General features: G+C 39.9%; 1 pseudogene; it reads left to right on the top strand.

The window, feature by feature from the left end:
- Positions 1–23: 23 nt before the first annotated feature.
- Positions 24–26,534, top strand: LOC112069496 (calpain-1 catalytic subunit-like; annotated as a pseudogene).
- The last annotated feature ends 1,465 nt before the right edge of the window (positions 26,535–27,999 follow it).

Raw genomic sequence — 27,999 nt, 5'->3', positions numbered from 1 at the left:
GCGTGGTTTGTGCCACTCCTACATTCAGTAGCCTACAGCACACTAGAAATCTCTGGAACCTTCAGGTATATAAGATGACGATGACCTGAATTYGCTTCTAAAAGATTGAAAACTTTGAATATAACAACCATTCCTGCGATATTCTGAGGTGAGGCAYTTTACTTGACTCTGATTTACAGCCRGTGTTATTAATGGTTTGTGTAGGCTACAGGTAGGTGCCTGAAACAGACACGTTTATGTTACAATTTTACCATGGCTTATGTATTCATGTGATCTCTGTGTGACTCAAACATTACAACAAAATATTTTGCTCAGAGTAGTCTTTTCTTCATCTCTGATGAAATATTGGTGATCTCAATGTTGTATTATTTAGTGGTCACATATATCTGAACTGTTTCCCCCACTAGGAGGAGGGAGGAGGTTACTTTTTCTCTTGGGACTTCATGAGACAAATGAGCTTGGATTGAGACTTACATTTGAGAAATATGAGACATTGATGAGATCTTATCATTGTACCCTCCTCATGAAGGCACATAATGTTTAGTTTATTATAAATGACATATTTCTGTATTTCACTTTCAATACTTTGCAAAATTTCAAAAAAACATGTTTAACTTTGTCATTATGTGTGTAGACAGGAATTATAATATAATATATTATATATATATATATATTATATATATATATATATATATATATATATATATATATAATATATAAGTGTATATATATACATATATACATTTTTAATTCAGACTGTAACACAACAAAATGTGGAAAAGTCAAGAGTTATGAATACTTTATGAAGAAACTGTACATTTAGAATGTCGTTGCATTCATGGATTGTTAAGCCTCCATCCAGTGGTGTAGTGGAGGCTAGGTATACTCAGGTATACGCCATATACCCACTAATGTTTCGTGGGATTCCTATATTAACTAACTCCATCTCATATGCTAGCCTATTTACAAATGTGAATGTCTTAGATATTCCCTAAACCTCAAAAGGGGCTCCTGATGTGGTTTAAGCAATCCTAAGTCTAAATATTGCTGTTACATTGCACAACCTTCAATGTGATGTCATAATTATGTAAAATTCTGCAAATTAGTTCGCACGAGCCAGGCGGCCAACTGTTGCATATACCCTGACTCTGCTTGCACTGAACGCAAGAGAAGTGACACAATTTCCTTAGTTAATATGCCTGCTAACAGAATTTCTTTTAGCTAAATATGCAGGTTTAAAAATATATACTTCTGTGTATTGATTTTAAGAAAGGCGTTGATGTTTATGGTTAGGTACTTGTCGTGACGTTGTATTAGTTAATGTGGCGACTGTTGCTCATCGAATGATAACAAGTTTCTAATTACGTGATTAACTGAATCAAGCAATTATTAACTCATTAACCTGGGGCACCATGGGAAAAACTAGTTTTTATTGAGTTTCTATTTCCCAAATTAACTCAAAGAATATCGATTTTACCACAGCCGCTAATTAACCAGTTGCCTCTACCAGTCTCGTTCTGAACGTCGTATAGCCCGGGATTCTGCACGGACCCGGGTCTCACTAATGAATTAGCACCACACCAGTCTTAGTTGAATGTTTATTTACTAAAAAGCTAAAATGATGAAAAAAAGATACACATACACAAAAACACACACTCTAGGCTATTGATTAGAACTTAGTATAACGGGCCAACACACTAGGGCGCGTGTTACCCAAAATGGGGATTTAAAAGAGAGAGAAAGAGAGAAAAGTACACAAGAGGAATATACATTTGGGGTGAAATTGTCAGCTATGCTCATTCTAACCTAGCCTTGCCCAAACTGCCGCCTGTTATGAGTCAGAATATAATGATGTAATTACTTGTGGAGGTTCTCCGTGGATTTTCCCGCGTGGACCGTTCAAGCTGCTCAATGACGCACTTCTCCTGCGCACCGCTCTAGGTGTCCTCCCGACACGATGTCCGTGTCGTTTGCTTTACTGGCCTGTTCCTTTGTCCTCGCTCTGGAAGGGGTCTTCGGAGGACAGATAGCTCTGTAGCTCAGAGCTCACAGCGTAAAGATGAAAGAGTGTAGATACCACGATTCGATGGGGAGTGTAGGCTAGGTGGTTCGGCTTGAACACCCGCTTAGACACGCTTACCATCCGTAGCTTGGGTAAGAAAAGATTTCTTTGTCTTCAACTTGTTGCGTTTTGGGTTCGTTGACCTTTTAGACCTTTGGCTGCAGCTCGGGTCACTTAGTCATAATGTTTAATTCTGCACTCACAGGTTTTATACCCTTGGGTCAGAAGTGGGCGTAACCGCCTTCAGGGCAATTCTCTGGGCGTACCAGGTTTAAGGGGCAAGGTATAGATTTGACTCAAATCCAATTTTAGACAACTAACTTCACATTTCATCTCTACCAAACATGCTCTTTGATTTGGACATTTTCCACACAACGTACAATGTATAAACATCAAGCATATACGAGGAAAACTCTTAACGTTACAATGTTTTCATAATAACGTCATCTATTAACCTTTAATAACAAAACAAAAATTACATATATTTTCATATTCCATCTATCGTCATGACCACCATTGTRGTTGACGGAAACCATTGTTCCAAAGTCCCTTTATTGCATGTTTACAGTTCTGAGACTGGTCCTCCATAGTGAGAGGGACAAAAGAATGTGGTCTGTGGCTTCAGAATTACCATGGGTGTSAGGGGTCATAAAACCCCCACATCTTCAGACCCCCTAGATCTCTCCTCCTCTGTTGGGGTTGAGAGGTAATCTGTAGTGTTGTGGTCTCCTGTAACCCGACCTGATCAGGACAGTCATGACAGTACATTCGTGCAACGATTGTGCTTTTTTTCACGAATGCGCTTTTGTTAAATCATCCCCCGTTTGGCGAAGTAGGCTGTGATTCAATGATAAATTAACAGGCACTGCATTGATTATATGCAATGCAGGACAAGCTAGTTAACCTTGTAATATCATCAACCATGTGTAGTTAACTAGTGATTATGTGAAGATTGATTGTTTTTTACAAGATACGTTTAATGCTAGCTAGCAACTTACCTTGGCTCCTTGCTGCACTCGTTACAGGTGGTCAACCTGCCACGCAGTTTCCTCGTGGAATGTAATGTAATCGGCCATAATCGGCGTTCAAAAATGCTAAATACCGATTGTTACGAAAACTTGAAATCGGCCCTAATTAATCGGCCATGCCAGGTCGCAGTTGTAAATGAGAACTTGTTCTCAACTTGCTTACCTGGTTAAATAAGGGTGAAATACAAATACAAACAAATAAACATAGGTGCGTGGTTGCCAAGGGCATCAGTGTCATAACAACGCGATTTGCCAAGGCAAGAAACTCTGAGTGCATCCCTATCCAGAAATCTGGCAGTGGCTTCTGATTAAATTAMATTTTCACAGAACCACTTGTTGCAATTTTGATGAGGCTCTCTTGTTCAGATATCGGTAAGTGGACTGGAGGCAGGGCATGAAAGGGATAACGAATCCAGTTGTTTGTGGAAAGTAACTGCGTAATTTTGCACCCAGCTCACTCAAGTGCTTCTCTATATCACATTTGACRTTGTCCGTAAGTTTGAGTTAATTTGCACACAAAAAAAAATCATACAGTGATGGAAAGACCTGTGTGTTGTCCTTGTTAATGCAGACAGAAAAGAGCTCCAACTTCTTAATCATAGCCTCAATTTTGTCCTACACATTGAATATAGTCGCGGAGAGTCCGATCATTCAGGCGAGAAAAAACATCACSCAGATAGGCCAGTCGTGTGAGAAACTCATCAYCATGCAAGCGGTCAGACAAGTGAAAATTATGGTCAGTAAAGAAAACTTTAAGCTCTTCTCTCAACTTCTCTCAATTTAAAAAACCGTGTCAATACTTTGCCCCTTGATTCCCATATCATTGCATAATGCAGAAAATACACGAGAGTTCAGGGGCCTTGCTTTAACAAAGTTAACCATTTTCACTGTAGTGTCCAAAACGTATTTTAAGCTGTCAGGGATTCCCTTGGCAGCAAGAGCCTCTCAGTGGATGCTGCAGTTTACCCAAGTGGTGTCGGGAGCAACTGCTTGCACTCGCGTTATCACTCCACTATGTCTCCCTGTCATGGCTTTTGCGACATCAGTACAGATACCAACACAGCTTGTGTCCATTTGATGTCACAAAGCTGTCCAGTTCTTTAAAAATACCCTCTCATGTTGTCCTGGTTTCCAGTGGTTTGCAGAAGAGGATGTCTTCCTTAATTCACCCTCCATAAATGTAGCGGACATATACCAGGAGCTGTGCCAGGCCCGCCACGTCTGTTGACTCATCCAGATGTAACGGCTAGAATTCACTGGCTTGTATGCAAAGCAGTAATTGTTTCAAAACATCTCCTGCCATGTCACTGATGCGTTGTGAAACAATGTTATTTGATGAAGGCATTGTCTGTATAGTTTTTTGGGCCTTTTCCCCCAGCATTGTCCCAGCCATATCTGCGGCAACAGGAAGAATTAAGTCCTCCACAATAGTATGGGGCTTGCCTGTCCTAGCCACTCGGTAGCACACCATTACTCATCTCATATGTATATACTGTACCCGATACCATCTACTGCATCTTGCCTATGCCGTTCTGTACCATCACTCATCCATATATCTTTATGTACATATTCTTTATCCCTTTACACTTGTGTGTATAAGGTAGTAGTGGAATTGTTAGGTTAGATTACTCGTTGGTTATTGCTGCATTGTCGGAACTAGAAGCACAAGCATTTCGCTACACTCGCATTAACATCTGCTAACCGTGTGTATGTGACAAACAAAATTTGATTTGATATAAGACACTTCTAACCTCTTCTTATTAATGGTGTCTGTTGCTTTTATACATGTCTTACCACTCAAAAGTCATCATTATTCTCGCTCAAAAAACTCCGGTGGCTTATTTTTCAAATTGTCATGTTTTGTTTCTAAATGTCTGTGCAAGAGTGAAGGTTTCCCGCGAGAGAGTAACGGTTAATTATTTGACTAGGCTACCTGTATTTGGCGTTGTGTTTTTATTTCGCTGAACACTAGATGGTTTAATTTGATTTTTGGCAGTGAAACGAGGCTACTCTGGCGAGGAAAAACACCTCACCCAAATGTATAGCCTCGTTGGAAAATACAAATGTACAGTTTGAAAATGTGAAGATTTTTCTGTTTTTAGYTGTGAATCACATTTATATTTGACGTACCCCCGACGGCATTGCACGTACCCCAGTTTGGGAGTACCTTCTGTAGACTATTCTTTCTTGCATTTTTGGGGGGACTTTTCATGTGATAGATTGGATGTAGGCTATGTATTATGAATAAGATCCTTTAAAATATAAAATAATATCTGTAAAAATTAATGTACAATATACTACTGTATTAGGTAGTTTTGTATGTCTGTTATTGTTACTTGTCATCAACACTTAATAATGCAGTATGTTATTTATATTTAGGCTCCACCTATTAATTCTGAGTATTTYTTCATTTCACCCTGCTAACAGATCCTGCATACAGTACAACAATGCCTCCTCCCGGTGTGTGTATGAGTATAATGCAGGAGCGCCACAAGAAAGAGGGAGTTGGGAGTCTTGCCAACCCAGAGAAACACAGCAACCAAGACTTCCAGCAGCTGACGCAATACTGTTTGGCCAGGGGAGTGAGGTACATCGATGAGATGTTCCCCCCAGACCATAACTCCATTGGTGATGGGCTACTTTCCCCTGATGACATGGGCAGAGTGGTGTGGTTGAGACCAGCGGTATGACATCATCCAGATCTGCACACATTACAACACARAGTATTAACTGATTTTRATGTGTAATTATGAATAGWAATGATAAACATTAATAGTAGGTGTAATGTGTGCATTCACTCTTACAGAAAATGGTACAGWATCCAGATTTTATTSTTGATGGACTTTCAAGGTTTGACTTTGGGCAAGGAATGGTTGGTAAGTGGAACAAACACTCAAGCTAGACAGTTGTATCTCCATCTCTTCATTCAACGACTCAATCATGGACTCTTACTGACAGTTGTGGCTGCTTTGCGTATGTATTGTTGTCTCTACCATCTTGCCCTTTGTGCTSTTGTCTGTGCCCAATACTGTCTGTACCATGTTTTGTGCTGCTACCRGTGGAGTGAAGTACTTAAGTAAAAACACATTAAACTACTACTTAATCGGTACTATACTTTAMTATTTATATTTTTAACAACTTTTACTTTTACTTCACTACATTCCTAAAGAAAATAATGTACTTTTTACTCCATACATTTTCCATGACACCCAAAAGTTCTCGTTACATGTTGAATGCTAAGCAGGAACATGGTCCAATATCAACAGAACATTCCTGGTCATTCCTACTGCCTCTGGTCTGCAGGACTCACTGAACACAAATGCTTAATTTGGAAATGATGTCTGCATGCTGTATTGTGCCCCTGGCTATCCATCAATGTAAAAAAAACAAGAAATCYGGTTTGCTTAATATAAGCACTTTAATACTTATGTATATTTTTTGCAATTACATTTACTCAAGTATGACAATTGGGTACTTTTTCCACCACTGGCTGCTACCATGTTGTGCTGCTGCCATGTTGTGTTACTACCATGTTGTTGTCATGTGTTGCTGCCATGCTATGTTGTTGTCTTAGTTCTCTCTTTATGTAGTATTGTGTTGTCTCTCTTGTTGTTATGTGTGTTTTGTCCTATATTATATATATATATATATATATATATATATATTAACTGACTTAAATATAATAAATAAAAAGTGGATTTCTTAGTAAGCAAGCGTCAACATATACCACACCATGCCCCCACCACACCATGCTGCCTACCACACCATGCCCCGGACCACCCATTCCCCCACCAACCACCCTTGACCGAGAACCATGCACTCTACCACACCATTGCCCCTAGCCACACCATGCTTACCTACCACACCACATCCACAAGCGTACCCCCACCACAGACCACGCATAGCCCCATCCCCACCACACCATGCCTCCACCACACACATCCGCCACGCAGACTCCGATAGCTACTGCCCACCCACACCCAATCCCTAACCTACCTGCCACCATGCCCCAATACCAAGATGCCCCATATGCGCACACCATGCCTACATCCTGCTACCCACCAGCTCTCCACACTCTCCCCCCCACACGATGCTCTACCACTCCATTCCCCCACCCCACCATTACACGCCCCCCTACCTACACCCATGCCCCCACCAAACCATGCCCCTACCACACCATGCTCCCACCACACCATGCCCCTACCACACCATGCCCCACCACACCATGCCCCCACCCACACCATGCTCCCACCACACCACGCCCCAACCACACCACGCTCCCCACCACACCACGCCCCCCACCACACCATGCTCCCACCACCCATTGCCCCCACCACACCATGCCCCTACCACACCATGCCCCACACACCATGCCCCTACCACAACCATTCCCCTACCACACATGCGCCTACCACACCATGCTCCTACGCAACCATGCTCCTACCACACCATCGCTCCTACCACACCATGCCCCCACCACACCATGCTACCCACCACACACGCCCCAACCACACCCACGCTCCCACCACACCCACGCCCCCACCACACCATGTCCCACCCACCCCATGCCCCCACCACACCATGCCCCCACCACACACGCCTTTCACCACACCACGCCCCTTGCATTACAAATGTCATGATGTGTATAAACTTGTCATTTTTTAGGAGATTGCTGGTTTCTTGCTTCCATTGGGGCTTTGACATTCCAGGAGCACATCCTGGAACAAGTAGTGCCCCTAAAGCAAAGCTTTAAAGAGGATTACTGCGGAATATTCCACTTCAGGGTAAATTACCTCGGGCTAAATAACTTATTAAAATAACCATCATCCTTTGAGGATGTAATGTATTGACACAGAATACATTATAATGAAAAGCTTCTGAGATGTATTGAGAACTCTTGAATTGTAATGAATGATGACTGCTTAGGCTGTGCCTTCCTCTAGCCATGTAGAGAATAGTCTCTGTAGGAATAATTTTCCTCTCCTCCTATCTTTCAGTTCTGGAGGTTTGGGAGGTGGGTGGACGTTGTGATCGATGACAAGCTACCAACAGTTGACGGCAGGCTCGTTTTCGTTCATTCAAAAACTCCCAATGAGTTTTGGCCCGCCTTGCTGGAGAAAGCCTATGCCAAGTATGTGAACCACCATCAGTTATTTATATAACTTTCTTATATAAAATGAACAAACATCACCTTAATCATCACCTTAATTGTTAATCTTATTTACCTGTCTTCTTCTGGCAGGGTGTGTGGCTCCTATGCAGACATGAATGCAGGGACCCCTTCAGAGGCTATGATGGACTTCACTGGAGGGGTTCACATCACTGTCAAGCTCACTGATGCTCCACCAAATCTGTGGGACCTGCTGTTCAGAGCTGCCAAGTCAAAATCGCTGATTGGGTGTGGCACACCTCAAGGGGTAGCTTTGATGAAACTTTGAACAAAATACTTCATAGGGCAGGTAGCCTAGTGGTTAGAGTGTTGGGCCAGTAACTGAAAGGTTGCTGGATCAATTCCTATTGTTCTGAACAAGGCAGTTAATCCACTGTTCCCCAATAGGCTGTCATTGTAAATAACAATGTGTTCTTCACTGGCTTGCCAAGTTAAATAAAGGTTACTCTTTTTTTTTTAAAACACGTGTTATTAAGATACCGCAAATCATCCATTGATGTCAATAACATATCTGTAGAGTAATATGAGACCTGGCGTAGTTTAACTTGTAAAAAGTCCTATTTTGTGACTGAAACCTCTGTTCTGTTACGGTCCAATTACTTCACTTTATAATACATATAATAACCTGTGTCTATTGTTCTGTAGGAAACATCAGCGAACACGGTGGCACCCAACGGATTAGTGAGGGGTCATGCCTACACCGTCACAGGGGTTAAACAGGTACTGTATGGAACTAACAATCTGAGAGAAATGCTTTGGCAATATCTAGTTCTTCCTGGAGGGAAATTGGAGCGTTTGTGTGGTTTGATTTGTTGCACAACCCAAAATTAACCCGTCTCCTTATGTTCATTCTGGTTTCTTCCACAGGTYATGAGCCAAGGCATGGTAGTGAATCTGATCCGCCTCTTCAACCCCTGGGGCCGGGGAGAGTGGAAGGGAGACTGGAGCGATAAGTAAGTATTTACAGTGCAGTCTGACTGTGACATGTCATCACACCCATTGTCTTCAAAAGGTCTTTATGAAATGTCAGCTAATCTCCCTTACYTTTTTACATTGCATTCAGTAGTCACTCACAAGCAGATTTTACATTGTTGTCTCTTGTTTTGTGTTTTTAACTTGAAATGACACATTTCTAGTTTCCCTAAAGCTAATTTAACCCCCCCCCCTGTTCCTGAAAAACAAGTTGTTCTGTCAAAAGACTGATAATCCAGTCTAAGCATTACATTTTCACTCAGCTGACCTTCGTGTAAAGGTACTGTATGTAATGGTACTGTATGTAAAGGTACTGTATGTAATGGTACTGTATGTAATGGTACTGTATGTAATGGTACTGTATGTAATAGTATGTTCCTTCATGTAAGGTCATAAAAGTCTGCCAAATATTTGCAAACAGCAAGGTTTATGGTTTTGCTCTCACTGAGGCTTGCTTACGACATGATGTCTGTGACTAACAGCGTAACATTTGAAAACTACTTAAGACTTTTCCCCCAAGAGCCTTTTTCCCAGATCACCTATTGATGTATAACATTTGCTTTCCTGTCAGGTCTTCCATGTGGCAAACAGTGAGTCCTGACGATCGGAAGATGTGTCTGTCACTGGAAGAGGATGGGGAATTCTGGTAAACCATATATAATGCAGAATTGTGTTTTGCAGACCATGTTAATAAGTGACAAAAACTGACACATGCAGCATTTCAAGTGATGATATTTCAACACCTTATCGTTCACAATTTTGCTTGTCTTCTCAGGATGACAATGAAACATTTCTGTGAGCACTTCGCAGACGTGGATATCTGTTGTCTGTGCCCTGATTTTCTCGATGGCAACTCCACTTGTCATTGGACCCCCTCATTCCACGATGGMAGATGGGTTGCAGGAACCACTGCTGGTGGTTGCATGAATCACCCAAGTAAATCTGACCTTGAATGACATGGAATTATATGCAGTTCATGACGACTACAACATTTCCAGAATCCTACGCAGTCAAAATATCCATATTTTTTTGTGTTGTCTCCCAGACAGTTTCTGGACAAATCCCCAGTATCGAGTGAAGATTGGGATTGAGCGGGAACTGCTCTGAGACACAGGGGGACAACAACATGTTGGTGTCTCTGATGCAGAAGCCTGATAAAAGAAACAGACGCCTGGTCAAAAGTCTCCACATCGGCTTCTCCATCTTTGAGGTCAGTGCTCTTCTTTGGTGCACATGTTTCATAAGCCGTTAACACTTTTCACATACGACCCACATATCACACTTCTCACACACGACCCAGATGATAAGCCCTATAACACTTCTCACACATGACCCAGATGATAAGCCCTATAACACTTCTCACACATGACCCAGATGATAAGCCCCTATAATACTTCTCACACATGACCCAGATGATAAGCCCTATAACACTTCTCACACATGAAACCAGAAGATAAGCCCTATAACACTTCTCACACATGACCCAGATGATAAGCCCTATACACTTCTCACACATGACCCAGATGATAAGCCCTATACACTTCTCACACATGACCCAGATGATAAGCCTATAACACTTCTCACACACGACCCAGATGATAAGCCCGTATAACACTTCTCAACACTGACCCAGATGATAAGCCCTATAACACTTCTCACACATGACCCAGATGATAAGCCCTATAACACTTCTCACACATGACCCAGATGATAAGCCCATAACACTTCTCACACATGACCCAGATGATAAGCCCTATAAACACTTCTCACACACGACCCAGATGATAAGCCCTATAATACTTCTCACACATGACCCAGATGATAAGCCCTATAATACTTCTCACACGATCACCCGAGATGATAAGCCCTATTCACACTTCTCACACATGACCCAGATGATAAGCCCTATAACACTTCTCACACATGACCCAGATGATAAGCCTATAACACTTCTCACACATGACCCAGATGATAAGCCCTATAACACTTCTCACACATACCCAGATGATAAGCCCTATAACACTTCTCACACATGACCCAGATGATAAGCCTTATAACACTTCTCACCAACGACCCAGAAGCACTACATTTGCTGCTGAAAATGTGTATTTCTACAAAGAAACTGACATGTCTAGACTTTGATCTAAAACAATTAAAACAAGTTTATCTACAAAGCTTTTTTTTTTTAATCATTAAAACATTTACAAATATGATCCAGACACAAATATCCAACATGAACCTACAAGTATAATATCATCCCATAAGAGTAAATTCAACAGCCCAGATATGCTATTGTTCCTGCTATTGAATTGTATATKTTTTACTTTCTACAGGTGCCTGACCAAGTAAGCCACTTTTATACATCATTTTCACAAATACAGTTATACAGGAGCTAACAAAATAGCCTGTTGCTCTAGATAGGCCTGTGCGATCTCCTTGGTCCGTAGTTTCTGTTGTACTATGGTTGTGCAACCTGGTCTCAGAGCATTTCGCATTATTATGTATGTAAATCTGAGTTAACCCATTTATTATGACATGTTACTTTTGGTATAGTTACATCCCAAAGTTGGTAAAAACAAAAGGAGGGTGGTTGGGTAGGCATAGAACGTTAATATCTAGCAACCCAAAGGTTGCGAGTTCCAATCTCCTCGAGGACAATTTTAGAAAATTAGCCATTTTTGAACAGCATACTACTTTACAACTACTTAGCATGTAGCTAAACCTTCCCTGAATCGTAACCTTAACCCTTTAACCTAACTCCTAACTTTAACCCTAATCCCTAACCCCTAGCCTAGCTAACGTTAGARAGCTAGCTGATGTTCGCCACCGACCTATAATTCACTACAGATTGTACGTTTTGTGAATTCTTAACATATAATATGAATTGTAATTCGTAACATATCATACGTAATGGACCTCCACAAATTAACACATACCATACGAAACGTAACATATCATACTAAATGGAGTGTCTCAGATCTACTTATAGAATAATACGAAATGCTCTGAGACCAGGTTGGGTTGTTGCACAACTATTATATAACATATATACGACCAAGTAGCTTTGTTTAATTGTTGCATTACGGTTCAAAAGTAACATTTTATAAAGACATATTTTAGCACAGCCTTTTGTAATTTGTGGTTTTATTGTGATCTCAGTTCAAAGGACAGAGTGGGAAGTTTTCTGCCTCCTTCTTCAGCAACAATGTGCCTGTCTCCCAATCGAAGAACTACCTGAAYGCTCGGGAAGTGATGGAGTTCTTCAGGCTGAAACCTGGTGAATACCTGATCGTGCCATCAACTTTCAAACCAAATGAAACCGCCTCCTTCATCCTGTCCATCCTCTCCAAGGCAGAGACACACATCCAGTAAGCACAGCCCCACACCATAACCACATGAATAATAATGTCCATTTTTTTCTCCAATATTGTTATTGTATTTTTTATATAATCTGTGGTCATAGCTAACATTAGGTCTCACTATAATTMATGTATTCCTAACAGAAACAAAATGGTAMATTTTTTTCCTCAGTGAAAAYTCAAATGACCAAGATATGGARGATATCCTGTTTTCCCCGAAAACCCCAAAGGTATTTAAGGCCAAAAGTGTTTCATCCCTCATATTTATGTAGGTGTATTTTAATGTAACACTGTTATTGATTGCTTCCACCTACTTTATAACTCATTAAAACACAATTTACATTTTTTTAGCCCACATCTACAGACACATTTGAATTCAACGGAGGAGATYTGGATGACAAAAGAACTCTGTTTCAGAAGTATTCTGAGGCAAGTTCAGAGTATTTTGATTTTTAACAACAACAACAAAAAAAGTATTGCAAAGTCAAATTTAAAGACATAACCGGAGAAATAAAAAAGCTGTAAAAGAAGACTAATCGTTTAAATTAATTGAAGCCATACTTGAACATTAGAAACAGTTTTAGTTCAAGTTCAAGCATTGGCCAATTAAAATTGTTGACGTAGTTGCACTTGATCAAAGGCTACWTGTTAGCTGTTCCCATTACATAATCTGGCATATTTAGCCCTTTGCTAACGTCACCAGGTGGCAGTGTTTATATTTGGTTCAAAATTGACACTGCTACATAAAGAATCGTCACTACTATAGGGTTAAGGAACATCTTCTCTTTCCATGACATAGACTGACCAGGTCAAAGCTATGATCCCTTATTAATGTCACCTGTTAATTTCACTTCAATCAGTGTAGATGAAGTGGAGGAGACAGTATAAAGAAGGATTTTTAAGCCTTTAGGCAATTTAGACATGGTTTCTGTATGTGTGCCATTCAAAGGGTGAATGGGCAAGACAAAATATTTAAGTGCCTTTGAACGGATATGGATAGTAGGTGCCAGGTTCACCGGTTTGAGTGTGTCAAGAACTGCAACGCTGCTGGGTTTTTCACACTCAACAGTTTCCCGTGTGGATCAAGAATGGTCCACCACCCAAAGGACATCCGGACAACTTGACACAACTGTGGGAAGCATTGGAGTCAACATGAGCCAGTATCCCTGTGGAACGCTTGTGACACCTTGTAGAATCCACACCCCGACGAATTGAGTCTGTTCTGAAAAAAAGGGGGTGGAACTCAATATYAGGAAGGTGTTCCTAATGTTTTGTACACTCAGTGTAAGTGGATGCATGCGGCATTCCGGAAACTTTGTGCAAAAACTACTTAGTTGACCCTGTTGTTCACACACGTATCTGCCCTGTTATTGGTTAGAATGGTCCCAACTGATCTTGCCTGCCTTCAAACATTGAAGACATGTCTTTGCAATGTTAGAGCGGTCATTCAGCTATCTTGTCAATATAATAGATCGTCTTTGGTTTTAAATATATTTCCAAACTATGATGTTGGAATAATACTGTGAAATTGTGAAAATTAAGATAAGGCTCTTTTACTCTAAGAGCTGTTTAAAACGGCTACCTGAAATGTTTGCCTGTTTTTGGTGGGATGGAGTTTTGGCCTATATTGACATCACCAGCCGGTAAATTAGTTAATAGACCAATAAGAATGAGACTTCCAAACCTCTCTGCCAATAATAGCTAGTTTTTTAGTTTTCCCCTCCCCACTCAGACAGTCCTAGCAAAATTCTTGCTTGAGAAATTGATATTTGCTAAAAAAGCAATTTTTGTTTCTTTTTGACCATTTTAATTTAAAACAATCACAGTAAGGTACTTAATTGTTACACAGAAATGATTTGATATTGAGAGAAAAAAACTGCTGCATTGTCCCTTTTAAGATCTTTGAAAGGTTGACGCGGAATTTGTTACAGGAAATAATCACTCCCACCTGGCGAGATTAGCATACGGCTAAATGTGCCAGATCATGAAATGGGAACAGCTAACATATAGCCTTTGAACTACGTCGACGATTTTAATTAGCTGATTCTTAAACTTGAACTAAAGTTTAAACTTTTTTATAATTTTCGCAAGTATGGCCCCATTGTTTTTAACTAATCATAAAAAAAWAAAATAACAGTATCATTTTCTTTTTACTAAAAAGTTTGAGGTGGTGAATGCTGAACAGCTTCAGAGCTGTCTGAATGAAAATCTGATCCAAGGTATGTAAAGAGAAAATATATTGTAATTTATAGTGTTGGGCACTGATATAGAAAATCTATATCGATATCAGTAGCATTTTTTCGAACCAAAATCAATATCTTAACGGTTTGAATAAATAACAATGCAACTTCCACAGCTTTATGAAGTTCAGACAACTGCTTGCTGATTGCCCATGGGCCAGGTGTGAATGTTCTGGGTGTCTAAACTACCCAACCAATAGGAAGCCCGTTGATAGCCCATCAGCAGACAGTGAAGTCCACTATAAATTGAGAGCACGTGAGAAGGTTTAATGCATGCAGGAACAGTCATGTATTTTTCTTTTACATAATGTAGGTTATTAACAGATATCACGTTATGCCTTGCTCATATCGATATCATATCGAATGATCGATATTGGTGCCCACCACTCGTTCTGAATAAAATCAGGAGTTTGTACACAGAGAATTGTTTAAATAAGATCTGTATGGTTTTCTAATGTGCCATCTTTTCCCATKTTAYACAGGAAATACAAAGRAAACACAAGGCTTCAGCTTGGAGTCCTGTCGCAGCATRGTGGCATTAATGGATGTATCCTTCATGAGCTTAGTRACAGTCTCCCATGATGTTTTCTGTYRTRAAACACCTTGAACAGKACTTTACAAGAGTACATTGTTCAAMACTYCCATGTAGCAGTAAAATMTGTGAATGAATGTAKGAGTCTCTATGGTATTGACTAGAGAGAGAGAGAGAATTAGTTTAATTTTTCATCTTCATGTAATCTGAAAACCAGTTTACAAACCCARCAATCTGAATTGGGAAAGGGAAAATACCACAAATAAAGTTACACCAACATAAAACAGACCACAAACAAACAGCGTTATCCCACTACATGTCAAAATGTCAACCGTTTTTTAATCTGCCCTTGGGATATTCCCTTAACCCAGGGGTTACCAAATGTGTTTGGCCCACTMCCTCATTTTGATATCTGAAAATTCTCACGACCCCATCAATGCAAAAATGTTTTATTTCATTAACTGACAATGTTAACTTATATTTTGATCGGGGTGTATTCATTCCACCGATTCTGTTGAAAAACTTTTCTTAAACGGAAGCAAGCGGAAGAAAATGGGGATAAACATACCTGAATTTGTCCAATAGAAACTTTAATTTGCTCACTAATGATTATTACTCCCTAATGATTACACCCTAGATCAGCTAGATCCAGGCAAGCGTGTGTAAGGTGGTATTGAATGTGTCACTGTCTGTCACCTTGATTATTCACTTTTATATCTTGACCTGTGTGCACCTACGTTGTAAACTTTCATTCATAGGCTAGGTTGTAGCAACCTCATGATGGGTACAGGGAACATTAGAGTATCATGTAGTAGCCTAAACCTATCGATGTTACATTGAACTGGGTGAATGGAATATGAATGACAGTCATCCAATATGCTCATATGAAAAATAGCTTCCTCCCTCATCTTAAATGGCACTGACCGCCACTGCCGTGAATGCATTTGGTCACATGACAGCTCGATCAGCTGTTTGATTTCACCTACCGTCTTGTCAACTGAGCCAGAGTCACAGTCAAACGGATTGGGAAGTAGGTCCCAAAGTGCTCTTCCAAGCGTTGGAGGTGAGCAGTCATCACTGGTGTGGGACAATTTACTGATGCTGTTTATGTTAGAAACATGCACAGCTGAGGGAAGGTTCGCTTTTGAAAGATGCTCTCTCCAATAAGAATTATTTCCTCTGAATCCAATGATTCGGTCACTCATMTGGCCTTAATGGCCATGTACTGTTATAATCTCCACCCAGCACAGCCAGAAGAGGCCTGGCCACCCCTCAGAGCCTGGTTCCTCTATAGGTCTCTTCCTAGGTTCCTGCCTTTCTTGGGAATCTTTCCGATCCACACTGCTTCTACATCTGCATTGCTTGCCGTTTGGGGTTTTAGGCTGGGTTTCTGTATAAGCACTTTGTGACATCTGTTGATTGTAAAAARGKYTTTATAAGTACATTTGATTGATATGTTTTTGTATTTCCCCTGCATGCTTGATTTCAGTTTGTTCATTTTCCAAATATTTCTGTCATGCTCTGATCCCATATCWCCACATAGTGTTGTGAACAGGAATAGCATACYGGATGTGGTTTGATGTAGTTTACAATCGAAGTTACCTGCTGCASTACATCTCAGAGTAATGTGCTCAACTCTTTTGGATGCCAGTTGCTCTCGGTGTGTCATATAATGCATCCATATGGCGGAGGGAGACACATTCATAACTAGAGTGCAGAGGCCTGCTTGCCGTTCCCGCCATAGATCAAATAAAACATTTTTATCAAATCAAACTTTATTTGTCACATGCGCCGAATACAACAAGTGTAGACCTTACCGTGAAATTCTTACTTACAAGCCCTTAACCAACAGTGCAGTTCAAGAGGAAAATATTTACCAAATAAACTAAAGTAAAAAATKTAAAATAATAAAAAGTAACACAATAACATAACAACAACGAGGCTTTATACAGAGGGTACCGGTACCGAGTCAGTGTGGGAGGGTACAGGTTAGTTGAGGTAATTTATACATGTAGGTAGGGGTGAAGTGACTATGCATAGATAATAACCAGTGAGTAGCAGCAGTGTAAAAAACAAATGGAGGGGGTGAATGCACCAATTTGTAAGTCGCTCTGGATAAGAGCGTCTGCTAAATGACTTAAATGTAAAATGTAAATGTCAATGTAAATAGTCTGGTGGCCATTTGATTAATTGTTCAGCAGTCTTATGGCTTGGGGGTAGAAGCTGTTAAGGAGCCTTTTGTCCTAGTCTTGGCGCTCCGGTACCGCTTGCCGTGCGGTAGCAAAGAAAACAGTCTATGACTTGGGTGACTGGAGTCTCTGACAATTTTATGGGCTTTCCTCTGACACCGCCTATTATATAGGTCCTGGATGGCAGGAAGCTTGGCCCCAGTGATGTACTGGGCAGTACGCACTACCCTCTGTAGCGCCTTACGGTCAGATGCCGAGCCGTTGCCATACCAGGCAGTGATGCAACCAGTCAGGATGGTCTCGATTGTGTAGTTATCTGACAAAGGTATTGATGTGAGTTTCTGTGCCTCTGCCTCCCTACACATTTTTTCACCATATAATTTGCAGACGGTAATMTCAAAGTCTCTGCAATAGTGTGTGGTTTCATAGCGTAGTGGGCCTAGCCTTTCACCGTGAGAATGATTCAAGTGCAACGGTCAAGTGCAGCCTTTTCCCATGATCTAAGGGCACTCTCTGGKAGAGTTGTATCTAAAATGTTRTATTYTGCCTTTGTAGATTTCCTTAACCATTCCTTCTCCAGACATCAATCACTGGAAAACTGAAYGTTGCTGAATTTCTACGTCTATGGAGAAAAGTTACCGKGTACAAGGTAAATTAATTAGCAGGTCTGTGGCAAAACCTGTATCGAGTTATAAATATATTATTATTATTATTATAAWATTCAAATTTTCCAAGTACAATTTACCTGAAAGTATTATTATTTTCTTACATCATCCAGGACATCTTCTTCCGCACAGATGTAGACCGTTCTGGAATGTTGTCGTTGAGTGAACTGAGGAACGCAATCATGGCTTCAGGTAACTTTCGACATGACAAACAAACAAACCAAAAAAGACTTTAGGGCCTAAAATGTAAAATCAGGAAAACTTAACATCAGTGCATGATTTATGCACAAGTCTGAGTTAGGATAATCAGGTTAGCAGTCAGTCCTTAAATTTGAAATAAACCAAACAGATGGGATGGGCTATACAGTAACTCCAACTAGAGGCCTTCACAGGTCCAAAAAGTTGGACCTGTTCTGAAATGGACCTGGGGCTTTCCCATCCATTTTTTTAAAACATAGAGACCCATTCCAAACGGACCTAAGGACAACTAGACCAGTTCCGTACAGACCTGGTCAGATCCAGACCCGGTCCGAKCCGAGTGAGGGAAGCAGTAGAAATGTCAATTTTTAAGCTACTTTATTAACCGGAGCTGATAWAGCGCCAGGGAGAGGAGGTAGAGAGAGGTTAGCTCTAGCAGAGGCCGTGATGTGTGTGTAGGATAATGCGAGTGTGAGCGAGTGACACTGGTGCAGGGAGAAGGGAGAGAGGGAGAGACAGCAACCAACCAAGCTGACTCGCATTATAGTAGATTAATAGCTGCCATAGCTAGGTTATTTACCATCACATATGATTACATAGTACCTGTCTTGACTCCATCAAACTGCATAAATTCTCTCTCAATTCAATTCAATTCAATTCAAGGGGCTTTATTGGCAAGGGAAACATGTGTTAACATTGCCAAAGCAAGTGAGGTAGATAATACACAAAAGTGAAATAAACAATACAAATTAACAGTAAACATTACATTACATTACATCTCTCTCTTGCTCTCTCAGAACCATGTGTAGTAGGTTTGAAGCCTCTCGTTTCACACAGAATGAACAGATTTTAGGCCCTTAAGACTGATGATGGTTTTGAAGCTTTTTGCTGAGAATTTCTTCCCATAATAATTTAGAAGCTTAGATGTTATTTGAGGAAGTGGAATTTTCCTGTGCAGACGAGGTAGACGGCTTGAGCTAGCCACGTACTGTAACTGGCTATAGCCACTCTAAAGTCACAATTTCAAATCAAATCAAATTGTCACAAGCGCCGAATACAACGAATTCACCTTACAGTGAAATGCTTTCTTACGAACCCCTAACCAACAATGCAGTTTAAAATAATATATATATGAATAAGAAATAAAAGTAACAAATAATTAAAGAGCAGCCGTAAAATAACAATAGTGAGATTTATATACAGGGGGTACCGGTACAGAGTCAATGTACGGTTAGTTGAGGTAATATGTACATGTAGGTAGAGTTATAAAGTGACTATGCATAGATGATAACAACAGAGAGTAGCAGCGGTGTAAAAGGGGGGGGGGGGCAATGCAAATAGTCTGGGTAGCCATTTGATTAGATGTTCAGGATTCTTATGGCTTGGGGTATAAGCCGTTTAGAATCCTCTTGGACCTAGACTTGGTGCTTGCCGTGCGGTGGCAGAGAGAACAGTCTATGACTAGGGTAGCTAGAGTCTTTGACAATTACTAGGGCTCTCCTATGACACCGCCTGGTATAGAGGTCCTGGATGACAGGAAGCCTGGCCCAGTGATGTACTGGGTCGTTCGCACTACCCTCCATAGTGCCTTGCGGTCGGAGGCCGAGCAGTTGCCATACCAGGCAGTATGCAACCAGTCAGGATGCTCTCGATGCTGCAGCTGTAGAAACCTTTTGAGGATCTGAGGACCATGGCAAATCTTTCAGTCTCCTGTGGGGGAATAGTTTTGTCATGCCCTCTTCACGACGTTGAGGAGAGGTTGTTGTCCTTCACCACACGGCCAGGTCTCTGACCTCCTCACTATAGGCTGTCTCATCATTGTCGGTGATCAGGCCTACCACTATTGTGTCATCGGCAAACTTAATGATGGTGTGGGAGTCGTGCCTGCCGTGCAGTCATGAGTGAACAGGGAGTACAGAGGGGACTGAGCACACACCCCTGAGGGGCCCGTGTTGAGGATCAGCGTGGCGCATGTTTTGTACCTACCCTAACCACCTAGGGGCGGCCCGTCAGGAAGTCCAGATCCAGGTGCAGAGGGAGGTGTTTAGTCCAAGGGTCCTTAGCTTATTAATGAGCTTTGAGGGCACTACGGTGTTGAACGCTGAGCACAATTTGGCCCATTGTCTGGCATGATCAACAACATCTGTATTTTTACAGGGGCTAGTTTTGTATTTTGAACCTTCCACACTTGTGGCATTTAATTCAATAAGTTCCTGTCACAACACCCATCATAATTTCACTCACTGCAGATACCTCTACTATTAGGGTAAGACTAAACATTAGTCCATTTTCATGACAGCTGATGCGTAATACATCTTACCCAGTGAACTAAAGGTGTAAGATGTGAACCCAGTCTGCCTCTCCTCCCAGGGATCAGGGTGGTGATGACATGTTAAACCTGATGGCTCTGCGCTACGGTGGATCTTCTGGAAACATCAGCCTGGAGAGTTTCATCAGCCTCGTTCTACGCATGAACTGCATGGCCAGTAAGTCCACAAAAATGAATAGTTCACAATACATCTTTGTGCATGCACACAAGACACGTTCCTCATTACGTCCGTCGTGGCACTCACAGTGCCTCATTATGTCTGGCCGTGCCACTCACAGTGTCCTCATTATGTCTGCCGTGGCACTCACAGGGTTTCCTCATTATGTCTGCCGTGCCACTCACAGGGTGATCCTAGTTAATTTGCTAGATCAGGGTCGCCCCGTCTGTCCGTTGGTGGACGTTTTCCATAGCACTACACAGCTTATTTCAATAATCAACCTATATTCAAGCTTGAATTATTTCAATAAGCTGTGAATGCTATGGCAAAATCTAAAACGTGCACGGGGGGGGGGGGGGGGGGGGGGGGGGGGCACGACCGGTTTGGAAAAACCTGATCTAGAAAACGAATTAGGTTCACCCTGTGAGTGGCACGGCAGACATAATGAGGAAACCTGTGAGTGGCACGGCAGACATAATGAGGTTCACCCTGTACTAGATGAGGGTTTGAAGCCACGGTACTGTGTTTGTCTACATTGTAAATAATGTAATTCATGCCTTTCTCAACAGACATTTTCGACAACTCAATGATGGAGGGGTCATATCTCTTCAAGAGAATGAGGTAATAACAGTTCATAAAGTTACTCATCACCAGGGGTTTTCAACTGCAGTCTACAGTACGTTTTGAACCTTTGACTGTATGCCAACGTATGAGATGGCACATCTTTCCAGTTGTCAAGAACAACGGAGAATAACGTCTAATGTTTATTGCATTCATTTGGGGACATTTCTTGTTGGAAGAGGTCCACTCAGAGGTCAAACCCAACTTGATACTATTATATACACTAATAATACACTACATGTATACTATATACACTGTACTAATATACACTACATGTATACTAATATACACTGCTACTAATATACACTACATGTATACTAATATACACTGTACTAATATACACTACATGTATACTAATATACACTGTACTAATATACACTACATGTACAATATACACGTACTAATATACACTACAATGTATACAATATACACTGACTAATATACACTACATGTATACTAATATACACTGTACTAATATACCACTACATGTATACTAATATACACTGCACTAATATACACTACATGTATACTAATATACACTGTACTAATATACACTACATGTATACCAATATACACTGACTAATATACACTACATGTATACAATATACACTGTACTAATATACACTACATGTATACTAATATACACTGCTACTAAAACACACATATACTATATACACTCTACTATATACACTACCTGTATACTAATATACACTGTACTAATATACACTACATGTATACTAAATACACTGCCTAATATACACTAATGTATACTAATATACACTGTACTAATATACACTACATGTATACTAATATACAACTGTACTAATATACACTACATGTATACTAATATACACTGCTACTAATATACACTACATGTTATACTAATATACACTGTCTAATATACACTACATGTATACTAATATACACATGATACTAATATACACTACATGTATACTAAATATACACTGCACTATAACACTACATGTATACTAATATACACTGTACTAATATACACTACATGTATACTAATATACACTCACTAATATACACTACATGTAACAATATTACACTGTACTAATAACACTACATGTATACTAATATACACTGTACTAATACACATACATGTATACTAATATACACTGTACTCATATACACTACATGTATACTAATATACACTGTTACTAATATACACTACATGTATACTAATATACACTGTACTAATATACACTACATGTATACTAAATTACACTGCACTAATATACACTACATGTATACTAATATACACTGTACAATATACACTACATGTATACTAATATACACTGTACTAATATACACTACATGTATACTTAATATACACTGCTACTAATATACACTACATGTATACTAATATAACTGTACTAATATACACTACATGTATACTAATATACACTTACTAATATACACACATGTATACTAATATACACTGTACTAATATACACTACATGTATACTATAATATACACTGTACTAATATACACTACATGTATACTAATATACACTGCACTAATATACACACATGATACTAATATACACTGTACTAAATACACTACATGTATACTAATATACACTGACTAATATACACTACATGTATACTAATATACACTCGTACTAATATACACTACATGTATACTAATATACACTGCTACTAATATACACTACATGTATACTAATATACACTGTACTAATATACACTACATGTATACTAAATACACTGTACTAAGATACACTACAGTGATACTAATATACACTGTACTTTAATTATCACATACATGTTATACTAATATACACTGCACTAACTATACACGTACATGTATACAATATACCACTGTACTAATATACACTACATGTATACTAATATACACTGTACTAATATACACTACATGTATACTAATATACACTGTACTAATATACACTACATGATGTTTCTCTATTTTTTTTTATTTTCTTCCAGTGGATGTACATCTCTATGTATACATAAACTGCAGACCAACTTGGACGGACAGAAGACTGCAGTTGGAATCGTGAGATTTGGGGGGGGGGAAAGCGTGCTAAGGTGGTGCTTTGCTGGACAAACCATTCCTTTGTGCTGCAGCAGTTTCAGGGGGATTTGTTGCACTTTTGAGATGTGAAGCCTCCTGCAGTTCAAAGAGAGCACTCAAGATCGGGTGCTTAGTAAGTGACTGTACTCTTGAAATTGATGCGCTCATAGGCTTTAAAACATAATGGGTTACATTCTGGTACACATTCTGGTACATTATATTTAATATTTGCTAATGTGGTAGTTTGTGTTTTTGTTTCTGGGTATTCTGTAAGGGTTATTAAGTTCCTAACTGTATATGTATAGAGCAGTGGTCTCCATCTCTAATAGTTCTGGAGAGCTACTTAAAAAAATATATATATATATATATATATATATATATATATATATATATATATATATATACATGTAACCTTTTTTTAATTAGGCAAGTCAGTTAAGAACAAATTCTTATTTACAATGACAGCCTACACCGGCCAAACCTGGATGAGGCTGGGCCAATTGAGTGGCGCCCTATTGGACTCCCTATCACAACCGGTTGTGATACAGCCTRGATTCGAACCAGGGTGTCTGTAGTGCCTTAAACCACTGTGCCACTCGGGAGCCCACTTGCGAGCCCACTACTGTAGGTGTGCCGGCTTTTGGTCCAGCCCTGCACTAACACAACTGATTAGACTGACGGTGGTCCAGACTGAGGAYCACCTGTTTATTTGAAACAGATGTGTTAGTGCAACAACAAAAAACACAGAATAACTAGACTATTAACTATTCAAAACTCAAACCTTTTTTTCTATACCAGCAACTAACATCCRTTGGATTCTATATTTGTTTTTATCTTTGCCTAGTAGTGTATTCTCTGCATATTTAGAATGTCTACTACCTTTCATTATGCATGTAACCGTGGTGATATATTGATTGTTGTGTTTTATATTAGTTTTTTTGTTTTTTTGTTAAATAGAAAAGCAGCCACACAACTTCTCCTATGATGGTTTGACACAATGGGGCCCGTGTTCTATTGTCTACACAAGTATTGGATTAGAAATGCGAATAAAAACTAAAGGGGAAAAAAAACTCCTTGTTCTACTCTTTATAACACCTTCATTGTATTGCCTTGTATTCATAAAACAAGGTTGCATGCTATTTAAATGATTATGATGTCATTCAAGGAGTTTCTAAATGGATACAAGCTTTGACAACAGACTTTAAACAAATGATCCCTGCTTGTGCTTTGTTGCTCGAAACCAGAGAGCGAGAGGCAAAACGAGTGTTCACTCTGCCCAAAATCTGTCCGTGTTTAAGTAGATCATTAATTAGTACCGAGCGGCTACGTTTGCGGATTTTCTGGAAACTGATTTGCCGTGGCTATTGTAATGGGGGTTTGTGCGCATGTGCATGATATTTGTTTATGTGTCTGCTACCTTACATAGCTTATTTTTAGTGCTCATCTAGTCTACGCTAAATAAATAACCTTCATGTTCGAACTACGCGTTCCATGCCTCAAGTGCGATTTCATGTTATTGTTTCATGTTGTAGCCTACACAAAAGACATMATCGACATGTCCATACACATTTAGTTGTAAACAGTATATTTTGGCAAGCGTATCAAACATGAGCCGCTCCTACAAGCCCGTCTGGATCGCGCACGCCACAGCTCGTGCAAGGCTACTTATATCAAACACAAGCAAGACACATCCAGGCAGTGAAAATGGCGATTATTTTSTCATTGTCATTGCAAATATAAGTCATTTTTTCCCCCGCAACTCTCGCTACGATATGGCAGCATAACTATGAATATTATCGTCACAGATAGTAGGCAGTCTAAAGCAGTAGTTGACTAATGACATAAGGAATAATGGCGCACCAGTTCCGGTGTGGTGAGATAATAGAGCCATATGATGAAAGGACCGTTTACTTCAGAGCGCTCCATAAACGACGCCCTATTGGGCAGAGCTTGACATTTTGCACTGGGACAGTTTTAATAGGAGAAAAATAAACTCTAATTTTACAATGGGTCCACCGTGGTTCTGTGTAGCCTAGTCATGCTAATATATTTGAGACCCGTTAATTTCGTAGTTGACTTAATAAGTACAATATTTTGAATAGTAAACAGAGAAACAACAAGTATTCTAGACAGTTCGCAATACGCAAYAGATCATACAAGCGGGCATAATTTACTACCTACATTATTGGGATCATCTAGTTAGCGGCAGTGTTTGGAATATATTAGAAATACACACAGAGAGAAATAAATGGTGTTTTGTTTGAAAAGATGGGCCTTTCTGAGAATAGAACATTCCGTTTTCTGCCTCAGTGTGGCGCTGTTTGTATAATTTCTCTGGAAAATGTATTTATACAGCTCTTGATCTGTTATCCTACCTACTACTGCAACAACATGTCAGCTATTTGCCCTTTGAGAGAATACCCCTTTTTTTCTTTTTTTTTACTATTGACTCAATGGTGTGTGACCATTAACATTGGCTGTATATCCATTGTCCTTCTCCCAAAGTGTGGACTTACACATTTCTTCTCATCTCAGGGATTTAACCACGGTATAAAATAGCTCAAGACAATGCTTACACCTATCTAATGCTTGGATATCCACGAGGAGAGGGATGGACAATTGGTACGCAGCCATTGATTTCAGGTGGCTTCATCAACCGTTGAAATGTKTCCCAAATGGGGCCCTATTCCATGTACATAGTACACTAATTTAGAGCTCTGGTCAGAAGTAGTGCATTAAACAGGGAAACGTTATAGGGAATAGGTTTCCCTATGGGACACATGCCGCCTGTTGATCCCTACTCTGCCTATTGTAAACCATTTCTCCATTCCATTCACCCTGTTACACAAATGAAGGGGAGCGGCTGTGACTATAATTGATGTAGTAAATTACTTTTCCTGTCAATTACTTTATTTGATAAACTTCCTTTATTGTGTGTGTGTGTGTGTCCCTTTTGAAGGTTTAATAAAACCCTCATTCAGCCAAGAAATCCATATTTTCACTGATGGGATATTCAACAGACTGAACAGTCATGTACCAATAAGATTAATTGTGSGGCTTGCGAAGCAAAAGCTTGAAATTCAAAACGTCCGGAATGGTCTGTGTTAAACTTTTTTACGTTATTAAGTGGCCTAAATCCACTTTCATTGCATTTCATCAATATTCTAAAGATCCCCATTGTAACATCATCACTTTCAACTGTCATTCTCTTAGAGAAATCATGCAGCAAATTTTTCCACTTTGCAAAAACTTAGACAAAAAGCAAAAAAATGTATATTCAGATAAAACGTAACAGCAGTTTAWGTATCCGCATCAACACCGTTTTCTGTAACATTTTTGCGAACAACTTCCGTTTTGACCACTACCTCAACAAGTTTGGTCTACTTCTCTGCTATTCATATCTGTTCGTGGAGTCAAAATATTCACTACGGAACTTACTTGTCCTCTTGTTCAGTTGTGCACCGGGGCCTCCCACTCCTCTTTCTATTCTGGTAAGAGCCAGTTTGCATTGTTCTGTGAAGGGAGTAGTACACAGAGTTGTACGAGATCTCAGTTTCTTGGCAATTTCTCACATGGAACAGCCTTCATTTCTCGGAACAAGAATAGACTGACGAGTTTCAGAAGAAAGGTCTTTGTTTCTGGCCATTTTGAGCCTGTAATCAAATCCACAAATGCTGATGCTCCAGATACTCAACTAGTCTAAAGAAGGCCAGTTGTATTGCTTCTTTAATCAGAACAACAGTTTTCAGCTGTGCTAACATAATTGCAAAAGGGTTTTCTAATGATAATTTAGCCTTTTAAAATGATAAACTTGGATTAGCTAACAAAACGTGCCATTGGAACACAGGAGTGATGGTTGCTGATAATGGCCTCTGTACACGCCTATGTAGATATTCCATAAAAAATCTTGCCATTTCCAGCTATAATAGTCATTTACAACATTATAATGTCTACACTGTAATTCTGATCAATTTGATGTTATTTTAATGGATGAAAAAATTAGCTTTTCTTTCAAAAACAAGGTGTAACGGCTGTCTATCTCTTCCTCCTCATCTGACGAGGAGAGGCGAGAAGGATCGGAGGACCAATACGCAGAGTGGTAAGTTTCCATGWTTTAAYATAATCCACGAAAACAAGACACAATACAATACAAAATAACAAAAGAACTAACCGWAACAGTCCCGTGTGGCAACAAACACTGACACGGAAGACAAACACCCACAAACCAACAGTGAAAACAGGCATCCTAAATATGGCTCCCAATCAGAGACAATGCAAAACACCTGCCTCTGATTGAGAACCATATCAGGCTAAATGAACAAACCTAAACATAGAAACAAATAACATAGACTGCCCACCCCAACTCACGCCCTGACCATACTAAATAAAGACAAAACAAA

The sequence above is a fragment of the Salvelinus sp. IW2-2015 genome, unplaced genomic scaffold (genome assembly GCF_002910315.2).
Source record: "Salvelinus sp. IW2-2015 unplaced genomic scaffold, ASM291031v2 Un_scaffold1028, whole genome shotgun sequence".
In the NCBI taxonomy this organism is placed as follows: domain Eukaryota; kingdom Metazoa; phylum Chordata; class Actinopteri; order Salmoniformes; family Salmonidae; genus Salvelinus; species Salvelinus sp. IW2-2015.
This window is presented reverse-complemented; position numbering and strand designations above follow the sequence as displayed.